The 19,081-nt window shown below is 46.5% G+C and overlaps 1 protein-coding gene across 2 annotated transcripts in view; it reads left to right on the top strand.

Annotated features, from left to right (window-relative positions):
* The window catches only part of rab6ba (RAB6B, member RAS oncogene family a), a gene marked incomplete at its 5' end in the record, with an annotated part of 46,934 nt that overhangs the window by 3,392 nt on the left and 24,461 nt on the right, over positions 1-19,081 (top strand). The window lies entirely within an intron of this gene.

Genomic DNA, 19,081 nt, shown 5'->3' with positions numbered 1-19,081 from the left:
CAATAACATGCAGCTTTTTCATATGCATCAGTTGTACAATGACGAGCAGAAACACTGCTGCAAACAGAAGCCACAAATCTGTCTGGATTGGTATCCACCATTGAGGAAATAGAGCAGTAGAATAATCGTTGCATTCCCGTCTGGTGACACATTTGGTTCCTTATAGACAAGTTTAATTTGAAAGAAGTGACTTCTAAAAACTGAATGTGCAGATAATGTCTAACGCAGGGGTGTCAAACATACGGCCCGCCAGGGGGTCCAGTCCGGCCCGCGGGATAGTTGTTAAAATTGCAGAAAAAAAAGAGAGAAATATTGTCATTATGTATGCCTTAATATGCTGTGATTTTACTGGTTCGGCCCACTTGAGATCGAAATGGGCAGCATGTGGCCCCTTAACTAAAATGAGTTTGACACCCGTAGTTTAACGTAAAGATAATGTAGCCTGTTTGTACGCCTCGTTTTCTCTCAGGAACCAAGACAATTATTGCATGATGAGAATATCTCGCTAGTGTGAATCGGAGGAGGCTGGAGATGAAATGTGTTGAGAGCACTGCTGCGATTTCATTTGCTTTGTCTTTTCTGTTCCAGCTCTTTGAAGCTCTAGGCAACGAAATAATGGTTTCTTTATACCTAACGCAGGCCATTAGCTAGTCGTCTTATTCAGCTTGTTTTATACATTGTAATACCTAATCTTTTATGCATGCAAACAAGTACATGCCGGTCTTAAGTACGAGTATAATAGTGATGTTTACTCCTGCTCTGATTTGACTCATCATAAATATAATAACAAGTACCGGTTTAAATCTCAATTATACCTTATTGATATCTGTTCTTTACGGGGTCTGGTTGAAGTTCAGCCACTGCATCATTTTGAAAAAAAAGTAGGCAAGGAGCTGAGCGATGAAACCACGGCCACTCTGCCACGTTGGCAAATATGACAGTTAGAGCTGATGACAGCTAGCTAAATGAGCTGCTGTGCTAAACGAAGGTTCCTGGAAAAAAGTAAAAGCGATAGATGCTGTGGGCAGAGCAGCGGGGAGGAGGGGTCTGATTACAGGTAGGAGGAAATGTCAATATGTACACAAGCATCCATGTGTTCATCACGGTGTCGGCGTATCATTTAGTTTAAGTGTGCGGTTACTCTTTAAACTGAATCCTGTGGCAAAGCCAACAAGGAGTCCAGCCCACATTCTGCGAGCAGCAGCTGTAACGCGTGGAAATCTAGAAGCATCTAAAGATAGCTGGTCATCTCTTTCATTTCACATCCTATCACGTCTTCCCGGCAAGTGTTCTTCTTCTCTGATGGATTGGGGGAAATGGCAACCTGACAGCTTTGATCTGCTATTGATCGGCTCAGCTGCCCACTAATGGACGTAATCTATCAAAGGGCATCAATCCCAGCAACGTGTCCGGCTAGTCTCTTCATCCAAGGCTCTGGTGCGAGAACATGTCTTGGAGCATGTGTGTTCTTTTCTGAACCCGACCCACTGGGCATTTTCATATACTAAAGGTATAAACCTCCTGACACTACTTGTTTTTTGTAGCCATGCTAGAGGCAAGGCTCTAGGGACGGCCAGCTGTGTGGTGTCAGTCGCTCCACCACTTTGTCCAGACTGGAATAACTCAACAGTCATTGGGTGGATTGCCATGAGATCTTGTCCATAAAGTCAGAGTCCTGTTTGGAGTAATCATGACTTAAGTGATCCCCTGACTTTTCCTGTAGCACCACCATAAGGTTTAGATGAAATATCTCTGCAACCAGTGGATGAATTGCAAAGTTGCACATTCATTCATGGTCATGCCTGACAGCAGGTCATAGTTTTCACTTCTCCTGTGAAATATTGTTTCATCATCAAGTCATTGTCGCTCCCAAGAAGAGGAATTATAAGGACTTTGGTGGTCCTCTGACTTCTCATGTAGTATAATTATCAGGTAATAAAAACATGTCCAATACTTTAGTCTAAGGATGCACCTGTAGTAGTATCGGGTCAGATACTGTGCATCCTTATGTACTTGTACTCGTAAAACTAGCAACGTGATTTTAACCTCACGTCAGTTGAGCCCTATAAGCCGCCCACCTGCAGCGATGACCTGCACAACCCATCATCCATCATTTAATGCCAGCTGCGTTGTGAGTACCCAATAAATCTGCACCACATCAATTAGTTAAGCTGTGAGGTTGTCAGCTCTGTCTGCCTGACACGCTCCGTCAGTGTATTGCCAGCCCAGCGTAACGTTGGCGAGCCGTGTGATGATGAGTGTCAAGTCAACAGTAGAGTTTAGCTCCTGTGTCCTGCCTGTCAGCCAGCTGACGACTGAAGTGAATGGAGTTAGCCCCGACGTAGCACTTAAGGTGGACTGACTGCTATAGTGGAACAGTTATTCTACTTTTCAAGTACTGCGGTTTTTATTTAAGTATATTTATTTTTCTTAATTGTTACCTTCCATCCTGCAAACTATGCTCTTGTTTGTGTCAGGAAAACACAAAGTTGAATGTTAAAATGTCAGCAACGTCTACATGTAACATTTAATTAGTCAGTCAGAAAGTAAAACGTCATTGTAGCCGCTTAACTGGTAGCATTGTTATCGTGAGCATGTTAGCGTGCTGATGTTGAGCTCGAAGCACCGCTGCGCCTAAGTGCAGCCTGACGAGCAGCTAGCCTTGGTGTTGAATATTAATCTTGTTTCTACTTCCTCCACAAAAATCCATATACTGTAGCACTTCATCTAGGACCAGCGTAGAGCAGAGAGCCATGCTTCTGCTGCTACACATTCCACACTGCATATATAGCACTACCCTTGAGATGTTTAGAAAAATTGAGAGGCCTGAAAATAATATTGATGACTGTAGTTTTGTTTTTATTTTTTTAAATGAACCGAACCATTTTCCGGACTTATTAAGAGGTGCTTTCGGTCCTGCAGGAGCTGGTCTGCAGCCGAGGAATAGCAAGCAGAGCGGCGGTCGCGTTATACATACTGTATGCTGCACAGCTGAGTGGGTGTGTTCTCTTCAGGCTCATGGGAGAGCACAGCCTCACTTATATATTCTCTGCCCAGAATAAAACAGGATTGCAAATCTGTCTGCTGCCCGTGCCGTGATGGAGAGACGCCGTATGAATTGGTTCCGCCCGCCCGCCTGCGATTTCACTGAAAAGATTTTGGAAGCAATATCTGATGACACAGTTCTCAAAAACCTACTTAACTTATTTCTTAGAATGAACGTCGCAGAAAAAATACTTCAGGAACTTTTAAAGTACCTTGCATCATTCAGCTGGAGAGACTATTTGCAGACTATTCCCTCTAAATTGTGTGTCTTGGAAATAGATTGGTCTCCCTTGCTTAATGTGAGCTCTGTCGAAGGAGAGAGACGGAGAACACCATTTAAACGTAATCCCGGTCGCTCAAACAGAACGGCTCTGTGAATAAAGTCCCCGCTGTGCAGGAAGGCTGTCATTTACCCAGCATGGGATGTGACACTTCACTGAGTTCAGCAGGTCTCCGTCAGTGTTTACCCTTTTCTCCAGATGAGCCCCCATCACGGGGCCGCTCTCGCCCCAATGCAGCCTGCCGGCGCCTTCAGCATGCTTTTATTTATTGATGAGCTCTGCCATTTAAAAAAAAATGATATCGGTTAATGTTTTGAATCTGCACTGCTCAGTGCCGTGGATGTGTCTGTAAGAATATATTGTCTCCATTGAGATGCCGGCGGGAGCAGCATGCAGAAGGTCCTGCGTGGATTTATGGACTGGAGGGAAGCGGAACATTCGTCACGCCAGTTTAACATAGTAGGGAGTGTTTGATCTAACTCGGTGGACAAAGAGATGAATCACTGCCAGACAACTTGCAGCAATGTAGGACCACTTATAATGTCAGTTCATTCAGACAGCGTTACAATAGGTTTTGTTATTTTGAATCCGATGTATACGCTTCCCCTTTATGCTGCGTATCCTGTCAGCATCCTCTGATGGACGGGAAAGCATCTCCAAGGCCTGTTTTCATCTTTTTGACTAGTTTCTTCCTCCTGGTTCCTGAACGCTTCTTCAGAAGCTGGTTTCTGCTCAGACGAAGTACTTTGTCCCACATATTCCTGTAGCTGTGGGATAGTTTAGCCTCGGAGCAAAAGGGAGCCTTGATCCCAAGCACAATGGCTACAATGCTTGTTTTGTTTCTACCGTGGAACAAAGATCTAAAGGTAAACAAGCTAGGATTTCAAAGCGTGTGAGCTCAGCCTTGAGTCAGCATTTCTATGCCAGGCCCGTCGTGACTGTTCCAGCTGAATATCAAAACTATATTTTGTTATAGACCATTGGTTCCACGCCAATGTGCAGGTATGATGGAGCGTTTCTGCAGAACTAGATCAAGAAATGATTGTGGTGGCAGGGGCGTGGTTAGCGTAGCTGGAGAGGGGGGAGGGGAGAAGCGACTCAGGGAACAGGTGTCGGGATGAGACCTATGTGGCCTCAGCTGGAGCAGGTTGTGGGTCTTGCCTACATAAGCCATGAGAGGCACAGTCTGCGGGAGAGGCATGTGACAATAAAACAGTTACCTACGCAATCCCACGTGTGCTGTCTCATTGGTGCTGGGGGGGAACCCGAGGAAGTAGCAGGATCGTGTTACAGTGGCGCCCAACGTGGGACCCCTTGAAAGAGCACAATGATTGACAGCGAGCAATACCCAGATCTGCCGGCCCAGCCGATGATTATGCTGGGGCAGATGCTGGGGAGGATCGCAGCTATGCAGCAGGACCAGGCAGAGGCAAGTCGGAGGCTCATGGAGGCGCTCCTGGCCCAGACAGAGAGGCAGACTCACGCCCTCGAGCAGCTGGCCGCCCGGGCAGCTGCAGCCCTGCCGGCAGCGAACCTCTCCACCTTGGCAGAGGTGACACTGCATCAGATGATGGCGGCGGACGACGGACAGTCTTTTTTAGAGACCTTCGAGGCGACGGCGGAGGCGTGCGGCTGGCCAACGGCAGAGTGGGCGGTCCGGCTCCTGCCTCTCCTCACCGGGGCGGCGCAGACAGCGGCCATGGGGCTGCCACCGACAGCCCGGGGCAATTACGCGGATGTACGTAAAGCCGTCATCGATCGGCTGGGGCGGACCCCGGAGGACCACCGGCGGAGGTTCCGCGAGGCCACGCTGGAGCGCGTGGGCCGCCCGTTTACGTACGCGCAGCAACTGAGGGACGCCGCTACCAGATGGCTACAGCCCGGGAACCCGGAAGGGGCGCAGGGGGTGGTGGCAAAGATCGTTCTGGAGCAGTTCGTGGGGGGGCTGCCGGCCGAAACATCGGCATGGGTTCGCTGCCACCGCCCTGCTTCGCTGGAGACCGCCGTCACCCTGGCGGAAGACCACCTGGCGGTTCATCCCAGCGGTCAGCGGGGCAACGATCGCCCACCGGCGTCAGCCGGGCCGACTCCCGCCCCACGGAGGAGAACACCGCAGGCCGTAACGACCCCACGGTCGGCCACCCCGCCCCGGTCTTCCGGTCCCTTAACCCCAGCAAACACCGGCACCCTTCCCAACCCACAGGGGGTCCCTCAAACGCCAGGGCAGGTATGTTGGAGGTGCGGGCAGCCCGGACACTTCCGGAGGGAGTGTCCGCTGATGGAAGTGGGCCAGGTGATTCGGGTTGCCGGCTCTCCAACACCCTCCCCAGGTCCGGGAGCGACGTACCGCGTTCCGGTAAGAATCCAGGGGGGTACACATCAGGCAATGGTGGATTCGGGCTGTACGCAGTCTATGATCCATCAGAGCCTCGTCGACCCGGGGCATTGGTGGAGGCATTGTGGGTAAAGATTAGGTGTGTGCATGGGGACGTTCACGAGTATCCCATAGTGTCAGCGGAAATTAGACACGGGGGAAAAAAGCATAATGTAAAGGTTGCGGTTAGCTCCCGCCTTACGCACCCTCTAATCTTGGGAACCGATTGGCCGGGATTTATTAAATTAATGGGGCAGGCAGCAGGGGTGCGTTCGCGACAGTCAGGGTCATGCCATATGTGCGCTGTGCTCAGTGGCGACGCGAGGTTGTCCGACACTGCAGACGGGGAGGAGGAGAAGGAACCGGCGGAGCCACCCGTGGAGACTCCGCCGGCTCCCGAGTTCCACTCCATGGAAGATTTTCCACTCGAGCAGTCTCGTGATGATACTCTGCGCTCTGCCTGGGACCAAGGGATACGAGTTGATGGTCAGCTGCTGCGCCCTGACACAGCGCACTTTTCATTGATTAGGGACAGGCTGTACAGAGTGAGTCGTGACACTCAGACCGGGCAGGAAAACACCCAATTGCTGGTGCCGAAAAGCCGCCGGGAAATGATTTTCCAGGCGGCTGGTCAGGATGGCTGGTCACATGGGATATGAAAAAACACTAGACCCGGGTTAATGACCCGATTTTATTGGCCGGGCATCCGGGCGGATGTGCGCCGTTGGTGCGCGTCCTGCCCGGAGTGTCAATTGGTAAATCAACCGGCCATTCTGAGGGCGCCTTTGCGTCCTCTGCCATTAATGGAGGTGCCGTTTGAGCGAATCGCCATGGACCTCATCGGGCCATTTCACCGGAGCGCACGCGGATATCGCTTTGTGTTAGTCCTGGTGGATTACGCAACACGATATCCGGAGGCAGTGCCGTTACGCAACATTTCTGCAAAGAGTGTCGCGCAGGCACTGTTTCAGGTCATCTCCCGAGTCGGAATCCCGAAAGAGATTCTGACTGACCAGGGCACCTCGTTCATGTCACGTACACTGAGAGAACTTTACGGGTTGCTGGGCATTAAATCTATTCGGACCAGTGTTTACCACCCACAGACCGACGGTCTGGTGGAGCGTCTGAATAGGACTTTGAAGTCCATGATCCGTAAATTTATTAATGATGATGAACGTAATTGGGATAAATGGCTTGACTCTCTGTTGTTTGCAGTGCGGGAGGTTCCCCAGGCCTCCACGGGATTTTCTCCTTTTGAACTGCTGTTCGGCAGGACCCCACGGGGGGTGCTCGACCTGATTAAGGAAAACTGGGAGGAAGGTCCGAGCACCAGTAAGAATGAAATTCAATACGTCCTGGACCTGCGAGCAAAACTCCGCACACTGGGTCAGATGTCACGTGAGAATTTGCTCCAGGCCCAGGAGCGTCAAAAACGGCTGTACGACAGAGGAGCCAGGCTGAGACAATTCACACCGGGAGAAAAGGTACTTGTATTGCTTCCTACGTCCAGCTCTAAACTCCTCGCCAAGTGGCAAGGGCCCTTTGTGGTCACACGGAGAGTGGGGGAGGTTGACTATGAGGTGGTGCGTTCTGACAGGGGCGCAGCTACACAGATCTACCACCTCAACCTCCTGAAAGCATGGAGAGAGGCGGAGTCTGTCTCTCTGGTGTCTGCGGTTTCTGAGAGGGAGGAGCTGGGGCCTGAGGTCCCAAAATCCACCAATCCGGCCTCGCTCCTTTGTGAAGACTATCTCTCCGGGACCCAGAGAACAGACATTGCCCAGTTGCAAGATCAGTTTGCTGACGTGTTCTCTCTCCTGCCAGGACGCACAAACCTCATCTCGCACCAGATTGAGACTCCTCCGGGCGTGACGGTGCGGTTACGACCCTACAGGTTACCTGAACACAAACGAAAAGTGGTTCAGAGGGAATTGGCTGCCATGCTGGAGATGGGGGTAATAGAAGAGTCCAACAGTGCCTGGTCTAGCCCCATTGTTCTTGTGTTCAAGAAGGATGGGTCTATACGGTTCTGCGTGGACTATCGCAGGGTGAATGATGTGTCACGTTTTGATGCGTACCCAATGCCCCGGGTCGACGAGCTCCTGGACCGACTGGGCACTGCGCGTTTCTTTACGACACTGGATTTGACCAAGAGCTACTGGCAGATTCCTCTGTCGCCAGAGTCCAAGGAAAAAACGTCTTTCTCCACTCCGTTTGGTTTATACCAATTCACCACGCTTCCCTTCGGGTTGTTCGGTGCCCCGGCCACCTTTCAGCGCCTCATGGACCGGGTGCTGCGTCCGCACGCTGCATATGCGGCCGCCTACTTGGATGATGTGATCATCCACAGCACCACCTGGGCGGGGCATGTGCAGCGGGTGGGCGCGGTGCTGGAGTCCCTGAGGCAGGCCGGGCTCACCGCCAACCCGGGGAAGTGTGCAGTTGGACGGAGGGAGGTACGGTATCTGGGGTACCACTTGGGCGGCGGGCATGTGCGCCCTCAGGTGGACAAGACCGCTGCAATCGCGGCCTGCCCGCGGCCCAAGACTAAAAAAGAGGTGAGGCAGTTTCTGGGGCTGGCGGGTTATTACAGGCGCTTCATCCCGAACTTCGCAGACCTGACTAGCCCCTTGACTGACCTGACCCGGAAAGGTGCCTCAGATCCGGTCCAGTGGACGGAGCGGTGCCAGTTGGCGTTTGAGGAGGTAAAACAGGCTCTCTGTGGGGAGCCGCTCCTTCACACACCTAACTTCTCTCTTCCCTTTACTCTGCAGACTGATGCGTCGAACAGAGGGCTGGGGGCCGTTTTGTCCCAGCAGGTAGAGGGGGTTGACCGTCCGGTCCTCTACATCAGCCGGAAGCTATCCGAGAGGGAGGCCAGGTACAGCACGGTAGAGAAGGAGTGCCTGGCCATCCGGTGGGCGGTCGACTCCCTGCGCTACTACCTCCTGGGGCACTCTTTCACCCTCTGGTCGGACCACGCCCCACTCCAGTGGCTACACCGCATGAAAGATACCAATGCCCGGATTACTCGGTGGTATCTGGCTTTACAGCCTTTTAATTTCAAGGTGATCCATAGGCCGGGGACGCAGATGGTTGTGGCTGACTTCCTCTCCCGCTCTCACGGGGGGCAGGGGGAGTAGGTTAGGCCGGATGAGGCCCCGGCCTAAGACGGGCGGTGGAGGTATGTGGTGGCAGGGGCGTGGTTAGCGTAGCTGGAGAGGGGGGAGGGGAGAAGCGACTCAGGGAACAGGTGTCGGGATGAGACCTAAGTGGCCTCAGCTGGAGCAGGTTGTGGGTCTTGCCTACATAAGCCATGAGAGGCACAGTCTGCGGTAGAGGCATGTGACAATAAAACAGTTACCTACGCAATCCCACGTGTGCTGTCTCATTGGTGCTGGGGGGGGGGAACCCGAGGAAGTAGCAGGATCGTGTTACAATGATGTACACACCTTTTCAGAACATTTATTTGTTTTCAGAATGTTTGAATGGCAAGTTGAGAGTGAGGGTCTCTAACCACAGAGGGACTCTTTTGTTCACAAGTGGAGCTCTGACTGTGCTTGTTTATGTAGTGCTTAAGCAGCCAGATCCTGTTTGACCAAGGGCTCTTAAATATCATGAAGTTGTTTTTTGATTTAGAATTGGCTGATAATATGTGGCGCATGGAAGCAAAAGCTGAGGCCACGCCAGACTGACTCGCTCACTGTTTATACAATGCACTCGCAAGAAAAAATACTTATCTGCTCTGGCTATTCGCCAGGGTGAAGACAACGAGCTGGAAGACTCCATTGGGACGCCCGTGTTGCTGTGTTTCTATTCGCCGTGAGAACTTGAAGGTTCTGTTGCAGTCTAGTGTTTAAAAAATGGCTTTGTGCAGTTAACGTCAGTCGATGGGTCAATGACCTTGTTGTTTAGTATTCCAACTAGAAGATTAAAGGCCTTACCGTTCGACACGTGGACTCATTCTTACCATTAACTGGCACAGTCAATACCGGTTCAAACAAGCTTGATTTACAATCAATTAAGCAGAAATGATTCCAGTGACACATTGATTAGACGACTCAGAGGGTTTAAGACCTCATCACAATCACTCCAAAGGATAAAAACTGAATCTGACCTCATTGCTACCATGCCTGAACTTTGGTCAATATTAGCCCAACATTGTTATTCCATAAACAGCAAAGTAAATTGCCTTATGGACACCTGGATAATTAAATTGTAGTTAATTTACAGTCTAGTTTACATTGTCACAGTTGATTTCATTTATCACAGTCTGCTCTGCACAGTTTGTCACTGAACAAAATACCAGCAACTTTAGCAGTAAGAGGAGAGCTTTTTGTGAGGATTCAGTAATCAGGACTGAAGACAATGTACTCCCACTTCCAGACATGGCTACAGGGTACCTTTTGGTTTTAATTGTTCATGATATTTTCTTTTTTTGTGTGGAATATTGTCAGACTCCTTAAACCTTTACAATGGTCTACATTGTTTAAAGGGGACACATTATGCTCATTTACAGGTTCTCATCCGTATTTGGGGTTTCTTCTAGAACATATTTACAAGCGTTAATGTTCAAAAAACAATCCGTTTTAGCGCCTGTCTCTTTAAGCCTCCCTCCTGAAAAAGCCCAGCCTGCTCTGATTGGCTTGCAAGAAAATTATTAGGTAGTTCTCAAGCTGTGGGTTGAGATACTCTGATTAAGGGGGGTATATTCTCATGAGCCTGCATGTGGCATAGGAAGGAGATGTTCTGATCTCAGCAGCTGTGGTAGTTGATAGCCTGCAAAAACCTGCTGGTTTATCTTATTTCACGGTTTGTGGGTTTGTAGACACACAGATATCCAAATTTGATGTAGCACTGAAAGCACTTCTGATGATATGACTCCTTTTTAAGAAAAATATCACCGGGAAACTTTCTCGTTCCTCTTACTGTTTTGCTGCATATTGGGCTCAAGCAGCTCTCTATTCTATATGTTGCAAACTGCATTATTGATCCATGTCCCACACACACAGCTTGTACACGTGTTGCTGGAAAAAAAAAAGTCACGTTTCCATGTGAGCCTTGAGAATATACTCAATATGAGCATGTTGTTGCATTTATCAGCGTTCAATTAGCAGAATGGACTTAATTATTTGTGCACCAATTAGATTGATGCATTCGTCAGTGTTCCAGCAGTGTTACCCCCGAGGGGAATATGGAAAGAGTATGAGCTGGAAATATGATGCCTGGTCCAATACTGGAATACATTCTATAGGTTTTCATTCAAATGAATGAAGGTCGTTGGGTTTTTATTATTGTATCAATGTCTAATTAAGAGGTTTGGGCCTCCGGTGATGTCGAAGCAACAGCTTGATTATAGAGAATTTGAATGGAGACCAAAAAGCAATTAAAAATGAGTAGGTAATGAATCAGTAGGTAAACATAATATTGAGATTGAGATGTCCTCTCTAAAAGATTACAAGGACTGTGATAAGGGCAACAGAGGATGTTTCAGATGGCATTATAATCATCTTGATTGAATAAGAAGTAATACACATTCAACATGAAATACTTTGAACACCTGTATCTCATTTCTGTAATGACATTTACCCAAAGGCACTCCATTACAAGTCAGTTTTATTACTGAGCTTTCTTAACCCCACTGTTCACCCCTGAGAACACATCGGAAGTAGGGCGATGTGCAGAAGACACATGGAAGACTGCAAATGAAAGCCGTGTCCTCTTTCTCCGAGCGGATGCCGTCTCCATTTCTCCAGCCGCCCTGTGCCTCGCGAGAACGGAATCTAATTTAAACATTAAAATGTCAAGTCGCTCTGTCTCAAGCCCTCTGGCCTCAAACCGTAGACGTATGACTTCTATCTCCTTTCCCAAGGCAATCGCAAACACCAGAGAGTCATAGATTTCAGAACTGGTGTCACACCTTGGTGGACATGTCATTGTGCTCTGACTGTGTACTGTATGTATTTGTGTGCGAGTGTGCTGTTATTGCTTTTAGTAACATAAAATGCCTCATTAGACGGCATCAGGGCTGAAATGGCTTTCTGAGTGCTTCACAGGACGTGTGCACGGGAGCCTCAGCCTTTGTCGGGTTGGAAAGCATGTTCATCCATTATTCAGAGGTATTGGTAAATGGACGGTCCTGGTGAGAGTTTGAATTGCAAATTTTTCGCAGGTGCAGTGACACGTGTTGTAAAAGCAATGAAAGCTGCTCAGATTTGTAAAAGGACCAGAATAACTCTCTGAAAATCGTATATTGTGTCTGCTTTTCTTGCTGATTGATTCTCATGTTTTGGACAAATTGACGGCAATGCTGGATGAAAAGTCCAGGGATCCTATCGGTTATTACGCTTCATCCCAACGAGGGACATGGATATGTGTGCAGAATGTCCTTGAATCCAACAGTTGTTGAGACATTTTACTAAAAACCACAAATGTCACAAAGTCAGGGTATCGCCAAAGTTGATAAGATTCATCATTTAGGATTCAATTCAAATAAATAAGCCAACACCACGTATATCTTTGTATTGGTTGCATCCACATGATAAGAGTTGCTATATCCGAGTAAATATTATTCTGGTGACTTTAAGTGGGCTCGGCTAAAACTGGCTTCCACACAGTGGTGGGCCATTTAATTTTTTTAAACTTTTTTTTTAATAATTAAAAGTTATAGTTATTTTATAATTTCATTGTTTTTCACAAATACACTACATTTATTATTTTTCCCTATTGACTTATTTTCTCATTGCGATCAGCTATTAAACTGCAGGCGTAGGTACAGAGTCCACGGCCCGTCACATAACAGCAACACGTCAGAGACCATTTCCATGTTCAATTTGATGAAGGTGGCTCTATCTCGTTTCAAACAGACTAGAAACGTGCCTGCTGCGCTCACCCAGGTGTTTTCAATTTCAATTGGCCCTGCTCCTGGAGTTGGGGGTGGGCGGAGCTATGCGGGAAGTTGTGTGCTGTTACCAAACGTTCTGGCCCAATCCAAGCACTTTGCTGCAACATATCACCATGACTACATAAAAAAATATTGTCTAATTGTGGGTATTTAATTTATACTTGTAATCCCTGGTTTAAACGTCTTCAGGCTCTTTCCTCACGAGATGAGACATCATTTCAAATAATCTATTTAATCGTTATAAATGCATAAATAATCTCTGCTTGCATTCCTCTGATTTCATGTGTTTTTATGTTCCATCTTTAATCCTTAATGTTGTGTAAATGTTATTTATCGGGCTGAACACCCACATGCTTCTTTCTTTACCTTTTTTCTTTTTTAAGTCTCCATTCTCCCATTGGTAACTGCCTTGGGCAAAGTCGGCATCTAATGCTGGCTTGCATAAAGAGCTCAAAATGTCTGCCAGATTGTCCTTGGGATTGGCCCTTTATATTAACGAGAATAACGGAGGTGGTCCTGCCCTAACAGGTTTAGCTAGCACGGCCTGCACACGCCCACACAGTCTAATTAGACTGAAGTGAAAACACCTGTGTTTTTCCTAATTTGACACAAAATGCTGAAAAGCATTTGAAACAGTGGTTATACTGTAAATGCTGCAACATATGATTAAAAACCAAATGAGTGTCAATTATAATAGTGCTTTTTTGAAAATCCTGCTTTACTTCAATGTAGCTAACATGCTAGCATGGTAACGTAAAAAATAAAAAGCAGATGAACTCATGCATAACCATGCAGGAGACAGCTAGGCTTAACAAAACCTGTCCAACCTCATTTCATCATCCTAACAAAGTCAAGAAAACGACTGTACAAGCACAGAGACAGGATGTCCTAGTTGCATCCATGTCTGCTTCCAGAGAGCTCATTGTTGCTCAGTTTGGGGTTTACCAGCATGAAATATGCAAGATCTTGATTCTTTGACTCATTTGAGGGACGTTGTGTGACCCAACAATTTTTTGACCTTTTATTGCTGTATTAAATGTCTTCAAAGACAGGGCATGCCTCTGTCCGTGCCCTTGAGCAAGGCACCCGACCCCCAAATGTATGTCAACCAGAATAGATTTTTGTCTAACGCAGTATTTGGCTCAAGTGATGAAACTCTGTTTGTTTTGTGTTAGTTTTATGCAACATTCTTGTACAGTTGTGATTGTCAGGTATATATCAAATTAACATTGAAACTAGAAAGTTTCATTGCACAAAGTTTTTTTTTTTGTGGCAGTTTTTGGTTTGTTAATGCGAGTGTAATTCTTTAACTTAGACTGAAGGACATTCATCCGGAGGCCATCTGCTGTTTGGCTTTCTCCTGTTGGGTTCTGCTTGCCAGCTGCTGTGACTATGAATAAACAAGTACACAGATGCAAGAGTCCATAATATCTCTCCCACGGTTCGGTATCTTCTCCAGGTCTCTGTGCTCTCCTTACCTCGGCGGGGACGATCATAAATAACTTCTTCTTTTTCTCTGTTCCGTCACTCATTGATAAATATTAGATATCTGCCTCTCTCCCGCGTGCCCGGCTCTCATCCGGTGTCGTGCGAAGGCAAGGCGTGACGCGTACCGCGTTATTTTTATCCATCTCTCTGAGAGTGGGAGTCTGGACCCACTTTTTGTATTGGCTGCCAAGACCTCAAGGGTATTCCGTGATGCCTGCCGCCAAATGACCAGCAGTGGGTTTACCTGGCTGCTTGGCACACAGCTCCAGGACTGGATGGAAAACGTTGTTTATTTTTCAGCTTCAGAGAGCTCAGCAAGAAGTAGAGTTGGCAGTTTATTATACTGTGTGTGTGTGGTCCATCTTTTCAAATCCCTTACGCTTCTAATTTAAAATGTATATGATGTGTCTTCTTTTAAAAACACATTTGCACGCACGCAATGACTGTGCACTATATAAATGTTGTGATAATGCCGTGAAAGACGAAGCTCTTGCCATTAAAAGTGTGTTTCTGTTTTCCAGTCGCACCCATTCATTACAATTATCTACAGCTCTTGTGATATTGTTTGTGTTTAAGCCAGTGATTATTCGGGTGCAGAGGTGGCAGCATCCTTAACTAACTCGCTTTATGGTTGCATAGCTCACAAATGGCGGAACCTAATGCGAGCCCAGCTGTGTTGGACCTTTAACGTGCCGTAAAATGGCATTTTGAGCTCTTAAGAGAGGCCTTGATGAGGCGTCTGCTGACTGCGCTCAGCAGAGCCCTGCTGTCGAAAGTGCAGGTTGTGCAGCAGCAGGTGCTCGGTCCTCTCCGTTAATTGGCCCTCATGTTGCTAACTCACTCCACAAAGCCTTTGAAGCACCACGCCAACGAGAGACTTCATTAAAACCAAGGCTGTAATTGGGAACCCACCTCGCAGGAATCCCCTATCTGTGGTACTATTTATTAAGCCGTCTGCAGAGCGACTGCTATAGTGGGATGGGTTGTTACATGTTGAATTCCTGCACTGTGTATGTAGAGATATGCGCATTAAGGGTCGAAATAATGTGTAAATAAACAGTCTAGTTTAAGAACAGTCAGTAAGTTGTATTTATATAGTTCAGTGAGAAACCACAGAGGAGGGAAGATGAATCTCTTCGAGCCAACTAGCTTGATAACGGTCAATATATATATATATATATATATATATATATATATATATATATATATATGGACGCGACCTTGATCATTTTTGCTGACCTTGCCTCATTCCAGGCCCGTTGTGTTTAAATACATGTGTTGTTTTACATAAGAATGTCATCATCGTTATGAGAGTAAACGGCAGGGTTTGCCCCACCATTATTATTGAACATTGACATTTAGGATATTTTTTATATTTTCCATTTGTAATGCCTGAATAGAGAAGAAGTACAAGTGGGCGGTCTTGTTCCACATGAGCCAATCAAAGCAGCGGGTGTTCCTGTAGAAAGGGTGTGCTTGCATTATTATGTTTTTAATATGATCATGTCAGTGGCATGTAATGGTCTTAAAATGATGACAGAGTTTTATCGCAATTATCTCTGGGACAATCTATCAGCTATTGTGACAAGCCCAGCCTGCTGTTTTTGGAGCTTGAGAGAATCAATGGCAGGACATCTCTGCCTGTGTTACGTAGATTTTAACCATTCCTTTTTAGATCTTGTCTCAATATGACACACTCTGTCCTGGAGAAAATCGCTGGAGGCATGTTGTTCTATGATGGGGCAGTCAACTAAATTATTTCCAATGCACAAACAGTCCCATCAGAAGGTGCTGTGCATTTCTATGCCACGGGGGACGGCGCTCTCCTGTCATTAAACTGGCCATTTGCACATGGAGTGTGACGGTAATCAATAGGTGCCAGACACCGAAGAAAAAGCTACATTGAAGAGCCTAAATGTCAAGATGAGACATTTGCACAGACAGCCTGGAAAACTTGCAACGGGTGTCATCAATAAATGTTGCATGGTTCCTCTTACACCCAGGGGGATGCGTACCCTTATGCAGTTTAATATCAAACCAGTCGACCTTTGCTGTCTACCGTATTGATATTTGTGATAGATGAAGTACGCGCTGAGCTTTCATGCGGATAAAGGACATTGTTTGTGTAAATTAAAAAGATGGCATTTATCAGTTTGCGTCTCATCGTAGCTCCTGTAGTTTAATGTTGTCTTTCTCAGTAAACCCCTTTGCCCTGTGAGAACACACCTTACGACCTGAATGAAATGAGATTGTCGCCATGTTATCTCTGCCACTGCCTCCGATTTTACTTTTATGTCTGACTAAAGCTGCTAATCATTTGAATCCCATCATGATCTCTAAAATAGTGGTAAGTGTTAACGGCAAAGCGGATGAAAAGCTTACGCAGGGGGGAAATGTTCAGAAACGCAGCGCTAATTCCGAAATGTAATCAAAAATCTGCCTTGTTAGTCACTTCTTTTTTAGCCGAACGGATAATTCCCTAAATTATTGCAGCCACGAGCGTTACTAAGCTTCCTGCTTCCGCACCAGTAATTAAATTCACACAAACAGACCTGGAGTTATGGAGATACTGATAAAAACAGAATGCCACACTCAGTTCAGCCTTTTAAGATCAGGAGACTACCGCAGGTTGGATCGGGACATTAAGGGGTGTGTTTATGTTTCCCTGCAGCTTCGGTGGAACATCTCGGTTGTGTAATTCAGTGTGCATCGTCACATTTTATACATCCAAAAGAAATCAAAGTGTGTTCGTCCCTCTTTTCTTCTGGGGAAGGCATTTTGGTGTTTTAAAGCACGCACTCCCAGATACTACTTGACTTGGAGGAAGAAATGAGGACGCGCTGTCTGTATCTGAGATGTGAAGCTTTCCTGGGAGGCTCAGAGTGCTGTGTCATGTCGCCCAGTGGGTCGACAAGGATGAGTCAGCGACAAGCACGCTGCATCAGACTCTACATTCTGTCATGACCAGTGATGGGAAGGCACGCTGTGACAAACAAACATTCAGGGTGAAAAATAGGGCAACGTACTGTGAAGTCATTAGTGTATTGCAGTGGATAGGGCCGCAGATATTGATGGTCTTCATCGCTGATTACATGTCAAAAAGTAATGAATAGTGCCGGTTACAGTTTACATGGCACCAAGATCATGTCTCTCAAAATCTGTCCAAGTAACAGTCCAAAACATTAAAAGACATACAATTTACAGACTGTTTAATTCAGTTTTCCAGCTGAGTCATATTCAAAAGAGAAACCTGCAATTAAAAAAAAGCCCTTAAATGCACATTTAAGGGCTTTTTTTAATTGCAGGTTCAACAATTAGGGTTTCTTTTATCTATGCTGGTGCTACAGAGTGGAATAAACTGCCTCCTGCAGCAACACCCACTAAAACGTCAAATGGAGGATGCTCGATGACATGACCATATAAGGAAACACATTGAAACACAACTAAAATAAACTAAACGATTCATTGTGAAAGATCAACGGGGAAACTCCAACTCGACCGACCGATTTTGCGTATGCTAGTGCTGGTTCCTGCTTCGCTGAAGTTATCTGTTATTCTTTTTCTAACACAACACTGTTCAGATGTTCATAACATGATAAGTTATTTGGACTAGCGACTCAACACAAGTGTTTAGAGAAGGACATGAGAGGTTATGTCACTCGTGAACGAGGTTTTATCTAAGGTAACATAATAAAGTAGTGAGCTAATGGTATGCTAACCCTTGGCCTTGGAAGTATCGCGAAGTCACTGCCCGTCACTCGTTAGCCTGGCATGGTGACGTTAGCGACTTACAACAGAGCAGACAAACATTCCTTCCACTTTGGCTCTTGTATTTTGGGGACAGCCTCCATACTATTCAGAGTACCACTTTTACTACAGCTCCATGCACACTAAATTGCTCTTCACTAGTCGAGTCGTAATAGAGGTTTGAGTCCAAATAGGCTGTGACTGAATGAGTAGAACTTGATAAATTAGCTGGTATTTGCCTAAAGTAGGACATCTCTGGAGCTAAGTGAGCCAGATGATGTATTGATGAATTAGCATGAGATCATTAGCATAATCAGTGGCTGCCGTCAAATCCTGCCTCGCAGATATGGAAACCGAGTGAGGGCGCAGACACTTGTAATTAGTCTGCCTGATTAAAACTCTTCCTGTAAACAATTGTAGCTTGATGAACTGTGAATTAAAGACGGATTACATTTACCCAGTGCGCCCGCGCCTGAACATTTCTGAGGGACTCGGTCACAGTGCATTTCTCTCACATGAATAATGAATGGAAATTTCACAAATATTTTATAACAGCCCTGGAACGGAAACTGCACAAACAAATGTTGCACTTTGCACTGGAGGGGGAGGGTATATGCAGATGAGTCCAGTCGATGGGATGAGATGTCTGTGGACTGTTTGGTAGAACGGTTAGACTCACCTGTGGATCTGTGGCTCTGTTCCACTGGAGTTATCGGGGTTTAAGATACCGGCTCACAGCCAACCATCTGCACGGCTGCTAAATGGATAAAACAAGAGGATGGGGATTGATTCCTGCTGCCTTCCCGGTTTTCTCTGCTCCAGTCCTCCTCATTTCCAAAACAACTGAGGATACCAAATCTAAAAACCATAGACGCCATCTATCAACGAGTCGACCACGTCTCACCAGCCGCCGTTTTCTAGAAGTGATTAATTCTGGTGTATCGTGCCGTTTGCCCCTAAGATGATGAATGCTTTATTGAATTGATATGAAATTTGGTGGCTGTTTTCCAGTCAGCCACATACCTTAGCACGCTTCCATAATGAGGTGTGTTAAGGTAGAATTAAGTATAATCTTTTCCCCACAGAGCAAAGCATCAGGTCTGAGTTGTGTACATTTAGGAACACAGGTAAACCACCTGTGGTGTCGTCCTTCTTGTTTATCCGTTGTAACAGCTCGTCCAAAAACTGTCATTAAGGAACCATTTAATCAGTCATAGCTTCACTTTGTTATTGAGGATATTT

This window comes from Taurulus bubalis (assembly GCF_910589615.1).
Source record: "Taurulus bubalis genome assembly, chromosome: 7".
NCBI classification, from domain to species: Eukaryota; Metazoa; Chordata; class Actinopteri; order Perciformes; family Cottidae; genus Taurulus; species Taurulus bubalis.
Note: the sequence above shows the minus strand (reverse complement) of the source record. Positions and strands in the feature narration are given on the sequence as shown.